This window comes from Vidua macroura, chromosome 5 (assembly GCF_024509145.1).
Source record: "Vidua macroura isolate BioBank_ID:100142 chromosome 5, ASM2450914v1, whole genome shotgun sequence".
NCBI classification, from domain to species: domain Eukaryota; kingdom Metazoa; phylum Chordata; class Aves; order Passeriformes; family Viduidae; genus Vidua; species Vidua macroura.
In genome coordinates, this window is record NC_071575.1 from 3,108,586 (window position 1) to 3,118,565 (window position 9,980).

Consider the following 9,980-nt stretch of genomic DNA (forward strand, 5'->3'; position numbering starts at 1 on the left):
TGAAAGTGCCTGATGTGTACCTGATTGCCAGTTACAGAACGAGTTACACAACCTGAACCAAATTCCCAGCAGACAAAGGAAAACCTCCTTGGCAGCTCTGACAGAGCCAGTCTGGTTGTTTCAGTGGGACCAAAGATGCTGCCAGAACATCCACGTGCCAAAAGCCCACAAAAAATGACCCTGACCCCATATGCAGATCCATGCAGGGGACTGACACAGCAGGGACAAGCTCAAGGCTAGGACAAGCTTTCTGATTCCATCAAATTCAACCAGAATTCACGGTAAGCCGAAGCATTTAAGCCAAACACCTCACCAAACTGCATCATTGCACCTGCTTTTCATCTCAAAGCTGGCGAAAGCAGTAATTTCCCAAGAAGCATTTTGTCTTACCTCAGCTGAAAAAGTTACGCCTGCTTAAAACTACACCCATGTTTTCATAAAGACAGTGGGTTTTGGTTTGGTTTTTTTGGTCTTTTTTGTTGTTTTTTTTTTTTTTTTTAAGTCTTCGAGTCGTGGAATTTTATTCAAAAATACCTTTTTTTAAAAAAAGTTTTTAAAAGAGATTCTGAAAGCCAAGGATGCGATGCCTCGCAGTGTCCGGCAGAGGACACCCAAAGGACAGCGTTCCTCCCAGCGAGCATCGCAACCATCGATGTGCTTGTCACACTCACTCCTCGTTTTCCCGGGAGAAATTCAGCACCAGCCAGGAAAAACACCCATCCGTGTTTCCACACACCTTAAAATCCCCTCGCCTCATGTGCTTTAGCTCATCTACTCAAAGCTGCATTTATTTGTTGCTTTGCTTTCACTGTACTCGCATCACTTGGAGCTGGGCAACTTGTTATTAAAGTTTTAAATGAAAAAGATGAGCACTTTATATTAAAAAGATGAGCACTTGAGTGCCATTTCAACAACAGGAAGGCTGACACTTTAAAATAGATGCTCAAAGCTCAGTGGGATATGGTTAATAAACGTATTAGATGTAAAATATATGTATATATATGTTGAGAAAAATGCTGAATTGTTCTAAAATGTGTTGTCTGTCATGACAATCACTTAGCAGTGATTGCAGCAGCTGAAGGGAGAAGAATTGGACTTTTTTTCCCAAATGAAGTGATATTTACTGAAGGTAGAGGTTGTCCATCCATCAAAACTAGAGAAGTTCTTTATTCTTCTTTAGCCTGGAGAAAATGAGGCTCAGGGGAGCCTTGTGGCTCTCTGCAGTTCCCCGACAGGAGGGAGCAGCCAGGCTCTTCTCTCAGGTAATCAGCAAGAGGAGCAGGGGAAATGGCCTCAAGCTGGGCCAGGGGAGGTTCAGCTTGGCCATCAGGAATATTTTCTTGACAGAAATGCTTGGAACAGAGTGCCCAGAGTCACCACCCCTAGAAGAAACACACCAAAGGTGACATGCTGTAAGCAGCAAAATAAATTTACATTGTCCACTGCTTGCACAGTGGGCAGGAGAAAAACATGGAAAAAGAAGAAAAGTCTTTTCCCATCTTGCTACTTTCTGTGCCTAAAGCAGGCGAGGGAATTCTTTTTGTCTTTTCTGTCACTGCTCAGAAAAATAACTGTGTGGAATCTTTTCCACTTTTTAAGAAGGACCTGATGTCCAAAATCAATGCAGAAATACTTTTTAGCTAAGCATCTTTTTCTTGTTTCCCCCTCTTTTTTTTGAGTATCTCCTCTTCAAGACAAAGCTAGAACAAAAAGCTAGACCAAGCTAGATTAAAAAAAAAAAAAAAAAAAAAAAAAAAGAAGTTGTTTTCCAAGTCTGTGTGCAGAGCTTTATGTCTGAACCAATGCAAAACATGAGGAAGGCTCATTCTTTTTTTCTGTGGTTCATACCACCCCATTGATGCTGCCATAGGTTTATTCTGGAGTAGAATCTACAGGCAATAAAATACATCACAGACATGCTGCACAAAGACAAAAAAATCTGTCCATTTTGTTTTGGTGACAAGGCCTCTACTGGCCAAATCCATCAGAAATGAATAATTTTACTTTGTCCAAACTGGGAGGTGTCATCTAAAACAGTGTTAAATGTTATCACTATTCTTTTTTTTAAATTTCAGAATTTATCAAGTGAGTTTTTTTGGCAAAAATGCCCATCTGACAAGCATTTTATAGATATAGCTACAGATAGATATAGATATATTATATATCCAGTGCAGCAGAACAACAGACTGACTTTGGTTTCAAACAAACATATTCCTTTTCCTTTCTAATAAAACTCTTGGAATTTGAAAGAAAACATAAATTCACTGCATCAGTGTGAAATATGAAAATATAAGGGACAACCTAGAGTTCTGTGCAGGCCCTGAGGGCCCTGTGGGATTAGGGTCACAACCTGACCAGGGATGGATGCTGTGTTCAACTCCCCTCAAGGATAAATGTCCTATATGCAGTCAGATCTCTCATGTCTTTCAAAATACCTAATGTTTTGCTGCATTCACCTGAAATCCTAGCAGTTATCAATTTTTTTTTTAAAAGACACCTGCAGTAAGAGCACTGATTTGTTTTCTTGGTGCTCCTTCTTGTGCATGCTTTCTGGAATTCCTTACTTACACTAAGTAGCTGCAAGTATTTACTTGCAAAAGCTCCTTAGTTTCCAATTATTCATACCATTCTTTTTTTTTTTTTTTTTTTCCCCTTCTTGAAAACAGATTTTTGAAGGAGAATTCAATAGCTGACTCATTTCTGAATCATCATTAATTTCAGCCCACTAGTCTTTTTTTAATCCTCATTTTAATACACAGGATTTAAAGCTGTTTGTTGTTTCCCTTGACTTCAGGAATGCATTGAGTTGCTTAAAAAGAAGCATTGTGGAGAATAAGAAATGCTTTTGCCATCCAGGTCTCACAAATGCCCTCATTCCTGCCCTGTTTGACAAATCCTCCAGGGATATAGGAATTCAACAGCTACTTCAGAAGGTCACCCAAGCATTAGTAGGGCTGGAAAACCTGGTTTTTGGGTCAGTTGTCATCATCTCTATATTGATGACACTAATGGAGAAGGGGTGCACTTTGCAGTCAATTTGAACTTGCAAAAAATGTCAATATTGGCATGGAAAGAAACAGCAGGCAATTTATTGAACAAATATGCTCCTGTTGATCCTTAAAAGGTTCGGGAGGACTGAACATTTCAACAAATGTAGAACTGCAGAAAACTGACGTGGCAGCACGCACATTAAGGAAGTGTGGATGGGCCGAAAATCAAAATAAAAATGTGTCAAATCGATATATTACCCAAATTATTCTACCTCCTAAAACAGATGAAATGGTGAAAACTGTTATCAAAACACAATGCAGAGAGCACACGTGGGCAGTCTCTGCAAGACATCAGCTCTTTGGTGTTATTTTGAAACCCAAATCAAGAGAGCAAGGAAAAAGGACTGGAAATATCAGAACTGATTAGAGTAACGAGACTAAATCAGTCCAACGTTTGGCATTAACAATGAAAATCTGCAAATTATCCAGCCTGGCTGATTGAAAAAAAGGGAACCTCTGGGGAGGGGCTGCACACAAGTTGTTTTTGTTGGTGCTGGAGTGAGCTCCTGCATGGTGCAGCTTGGAGGAGAAAATCCTGCTGGGGAATTACTCCCCTAGTTGTAATCACTTCTTTCTAAGTTGCTGCAACTTACCCTCTGCAGTGACAGCTCAGTGATCTGCATGAACTATTTTTGTTCCTTTCTGCTCCTCGGTTTTTTCTCTCAGAAGATGGCTTCTGGGATCTATAGGGAAAAAAAAAAAAAAAAAAAAAGGGAAATCATGGTATTTCCACCAAACTTTCCATTTGTGTCTTCAGCTCTTAGGTCAGTCTCCATCAACACGTTGAAGTCAGAGAAGAGAGAAAAACTGAGCTGGAAATAACAATGATATATTACATAAACATTTATATATTACATAAACAATTATATTTGTATACAACAATTACAACAATATAAAAATATAAACATTTACATATAATAATATATACTATTATATCAATGTATTTCTATATAATAATTTATAATATATAATATTATAACAATATATAAATATATAACATATATAACAATTAATGCTACACAAACATTTGAACAATCTGATATGAGAAGAAGTGTTCTTTATTTTCCAAAACTTTGCTTGGAGGATAGGTAGACCTTTTTTGACACACAGAAGTTGAACAGATTACCTTGCCATTTGGGATGCTTGCATTCACTTCCTTACCCTGTTACAGTCTTGTTCTTCAGTTAAGAAATGCAAGCAAGGTAAAACAACATTTTTCCAAAGCATTTATAAACTTGTAAGTCAAACTCCTAAGTCAAAATTTGCCTTTTGGGTTTACTTTATAACGGATGCAGGTTCCAAAAAGCTTAACTCACGTTCAGTAATGAAGCAGGACTGTGTAAGTGCTCTGAAAGCTTCCATTTGTGATAGATGACAGTAAACACACAAGAAAGGAAGTGCTTCAGGATATATTTCCTACTCTAAACAGATACAGCTTCAAAAATCAGGATGTTAATAATATTTATTAACACTTACTGAGATGTTCCCTCATTCTGGGTGAGCTTTGCAGGTCTGAAAATATTATATTATATATGGCTCATAAGTATTTTGGAAACATTATTTTATCTGAAGTTCCCACCCTCTTATTTCTCTCTATATATTATCTCTATCTATATCTCATATCTCTCTATATATTATCTCTATCTGCATCTTATATCACTATATATATTAGTATATAATATTTCTATTATATATATTAGTATATAATATTTCTATTATATATATTATATTATATTATATTATATTATATTATATTATATTATATTATATTATATTATATTATATTATATTATATATTATATTATATTATATTATATTATATTATAAAATAATTTATATTTATAATATGTATTTTAATAATTATAAAATAATTTTTGCCTGGAGACAGCAGCTCTGCTGCTGGAAGTTTAGCTTTGATTCACTTAGCCTCGAGTGACAGTAGCTATGACCATGCCTTTGCCTCTCAGTTTCCAGCTCAGTGTTTTGGTTTTCTGTCCCATCCCCTTCCCAGAATCTGCAGCAGGTGCTTTTTCAGCACCTCAACAGCTGGATTCAGCACCTCAACAGCTGGATTCAGCACCTGAACAGCTGGATTCAGCAGCTTCAGCTCGCTCAGCTGTGACCACACCTCTGCCTGCAATGGAAAGCTCCCCTTGACTCGTCTGCTGGTTTATAACTTTATGGTCCAGCCATTTTTCCAGCCAAAATCAGGACGGGTATTGGCAGGCTAAAGCAAATATGAGATTGGAACAGGCAGGGATTGGCAAACATTCGTTATCTTCAGCAGGGTTGAACCCGTTTGTGTGCTTGCTCTGAAATGACTCCCTAAAAAAACCCTGAAAAATAAAAGTTAAAATGTTTTTGCGGTGTCCTGATTGTTTTGTAAAGAAATTCAGTGAGCCTGGTACTAGATTTTTTTCAGAATTCTGAGTACTAAGGATTTTAAACTCAAAGTTGTTATCCAAATTGCCTAAAATAGGACACCCAAAAATGAAATTTTTCCTCTAAACTCATTATCAACTTTTTAAAATGCAGATCCATACGTATAGGCATTGATGAGAAACTGTTTCACAGTCACCCAAAGCAAATTCCTCTCTTCATGTGCAATTTTATATATATATATATATATAAAACATAATATATTATATATATTATATATATATGTTATATATAAAATTATATATTATATATGAAATAAATATAACTATTATAATTATATTATATTGTTATATATTCTGATATAATTCTTATACTTATTATAATAAGTTATAATGATATGTATTATCATTAATTTTATATATATTATATATATAAAATTATTGCATGTAAAGCTAAATAATAATATTATATAAAAATAGAATACCTAATATATAATATATAATATATAATCATACAAATATATATAACATTTTATATAATATTTTATAACAATATAGATAATGTTATATATATCATATATTATATTATTAGTATGATAGATAATAAATATAATATAACTACTCGATTATATAATTATTATAATTCTTTTATATAATGATATAATTATTATAATATATGCTAAAATATAAATTTATATAATATATTATATACATTATATTTAATATATGAAAAATTACATATAATCATTATTGCATATAAAAGTATTATGTAGGATATAGATAAATTGTATATTATATTATATATCATTTTATGTTATATAGTTATTATAATAATATTAATATTTAAAATATAATTATGTCATATATACTATAATTATATGTATAATGTAATTATATTTTATATAAAATATAATAATTATATATTATATCTAGAATATTTATTATTACATATATTAATTATTATCTATATAATAATTATATGTGAAATATTTTATATATTATATAACAAAAATCTGTATTTATATCTATTTTAATAATTCTATAATAATTTTTTATAATAGAGAATTATATAATATTGTAATAATTATATTTATAATATATATATTATTATAATAGTATAATATTTTAATATAATAGTCTAATATTATAGATATATTTTATAATATAATAAATATAGTATATTTATTATACTATATAATAAATATAGTATATTTATTATACTATAAATAATATAGTATACATAATCATATTGTATATAATATTGAAATATATGATCTATAAAATATTATATATAATATCATAGTATAATATATATAATAGTATATAATATATACTAGATATTATACTATTATATTATATATAATATTTTATATATAATATATTTTGTAATATATATTATATTTATATATATTACAGTTAATATAATATAATATAATATAATATAATATAATATAATATAATATAATATATTCAGTTTGGCCATTATAACCTTTTGTGTCCGTACCTTGTGAGGAATAAAATTCTCTATATTTTTGTTATATATAGCAATATATTATAAATATATAAAATAATAATATATAAAATAATATATATATTTGTTATATATAACAATATATTATAAATATATAAAATAATAATATATAAAATAATATATATATATATTTGTTATTTATATCTATATATATATTGTTATGTTTAGGAGTGCCTTTTCTGACCCATGTACCTGGTGCTTTAAAAACACTGTTGAAGCAATCAATAGCTGGAAGCTTGCAGGACCTCTGAGCTGTTCCAGATTATAATATTGTCATTATTATAATTACTAGGAGCTGTTATTAGTACAGGAGTAATATTTCATTGATGCTGTCAGTTAAGCCAGGACTCAGCCCTGAGTCTGTGATTATGTGACCCTGCGTTACACTAATTTTAGAGGTAATAATATGGAACATCCGTGTTCCATTGATAAGATGATATTAAAATAAATATGCATTCAAAGGAGATTAAGTCATTTATGGGTTTTGCAGATAACAAGAGCACTCATTCATTTTGCAGCAATATCTCCTACTGAGAAACATGAAACTCTTCTGATTATTTTATCTAAATGCCTTATAGTGCAACACAGCTGAGGAGATGAATTATCCAGGTTTGGCAGGCACTGACTTAGAATGTCTCTGGTTTAAGATGCAGATCTGTTATAAGAATTTCAGTAATACTTCCCAGGGTTTTTACTTCCTGCAAAATGCACTTTGTTTTTCTGACCAAATCTCAAAGATTCCATCAGAATATTTTCTCACGAGCTGTATTTCCCTTGTAATAATAATATTTCTTTTTTAAATTAATTATGTTTAAATTTAGTTCTTAAATCAATTATTTTAAATTAATTATTTATTACTTTAAATATATATTATTAATTATATATTTTTAAATATAAATAATTAAATGTAATTATTTTCATTAATTTTTAAAAATTAATCATTATAATATAATTATTTAATAATTACCTTATTAAAGTTCAATTACTCCTTATTAAATGTCAATTATAAATATATACAATTCAAAGTTCAATTATATATATACAATTACTCATTAAAGTTCATTAAACTGATCCACAGAAATCTGACGACATGTTGTTTCCTGATTTTCTCAATCACTCAAGACTTAATTAGTTTTTCACTAAAAGTGGTAATAGCATTACAGCATGTTTAGAACACCTAACTAAAAAAAACAAAAACCAGCGCTTAGTCCCATTGCAAAACAATCCTCAACTTGAACTGTGACTTAGTTATGTTTATGTACCTCAGAATACATTAATTGAATAGAAAGTAACACTGGAAAAAAAGAAAAAAAAAACATATTATTTAGATATATAATGAATTTCAACTGGAAAAACTTTGACCATATTTCAAACTCGAGGAAGGCAAAATGATAACATTCTCCACAGTGAAAACTGGTAGACTAAATCGAGTGTTACCTATGTTACAAAATCATTTCGAATGCTTTAAATTTAAGTTGACAGCCTGAGGTATTTTCTGTTTATTTTGCAACAACTAGTACTTTATTCCCAACTTAGTTTGGTGCCAGGATAGACAGGAGTTGTTGGCAATGGGGACACAATTTGGTTTTTGTAGGGTACATGATCCTAATGCATACAGAAAACCGTGGGTTTAGGGATGCTGGGGGTTTTTTTTCTATTTTTTTGATAAACAGCTAGAAAACATCACAAAACCAGGTAGTCATAGGTCATTATGTCTGCTCGACTGTACATCTAAAAGCCAAGAGCTGCCAGATAACTGAGATGTCTTCTGTCTTGTGTAGTTTTTCTGACAGAAGGACTTTGAAAATGCCATTAAAGAACTTTTTGATATCCTCAAGGAAGAGTTGGGTAGGCACAAGGCTCATGCCCTTAAATGTCCCACAGTCTGATGAAAACTCACTGCCTTTTTTATTTGTCCATTAATTTTCCTGGACTTACTATGATTTATATATTATGATCCCTAAACTACATGGTTTGCAGTCTGCATTTGAAAGCACGCCTGGCTTAGCAGAGTTGCAAATTTGCCTCCAAAATGGCTTTCTTGGTTAACAATTTCTCTTATGAACTTGGAAAGCCACAGGCTGCTCTTCTTTCCTGGAGGATTTTCCCAGTGATGGAGCTCAGACACAGGACAAAGATCCCAGTTTTGATCCTAAAGTCAGTAATGTGATTTTGCAATCAAAGCAAAGCCTCCCAGGCTGGTGAAGCCTTGCCTTTGGAGCAGGAGGAATTAGAAGGGAGAGTGTCTTTACTGCTTTTCTGTTGTGAGAAACAAGGAGATAAACTTTTGGGAAAATGCCACTTGGTTGACCACCTATTTAATTTTTTGCACGTTCTGTACCAGTTGGCTGTTGAAGTACGAGCTGCTTTCTTGAAGAAATTTCTACCTTCTGTTCACAGGAGAGTGCTAGATTTGCTCTCAAAAACCAGGGAAACACAGGGAAGTGAGACAGCCTTGGAGTTGTCAGAATACTGAGTGAGAGGCTCATTTAAACTTCCTACCTGTGGCAGGGCTGGTGCTATTGTCAGTTCAGGACTGCTCTGAAGAGTGATGCTAATTCTTATGTGTTTGAAAAACCTCGCTTTGCTAAGTTTCATCTGGGGTAAATATCTGGGCATGAATCATCAGATCTGACCAGAATCTCATTTCCAGTCTGACATCAATTATCGAAGTACCTTTGATAAAACATTACCCCCTGGGAAAATCAAGATGCTCCCATCAAAAAACACCCTATAATGTTAAAAAAAAAAAAAAAAAAAAAAAAAAACAAAAAAACAAAAAAAAAAAAAAAAACACCAAAAAACAGTGTACAGAAATAAATACCCAAACAACAGAAGCAAAAGGGAAATGATGTTAGCATGAGTCACCTGACTGACTCTGTGTCTGGCGTAGATCAGGAGTGTTTCTAGAGCTGCCAGAGCATTTATTCAATGTTAAAATACTGCTTACAGAAGAGGAATGACACACCATTATTGTCTCTGTGCACAGTTCCTGAGCTTTCTGGAACTTAGATTTTTCTT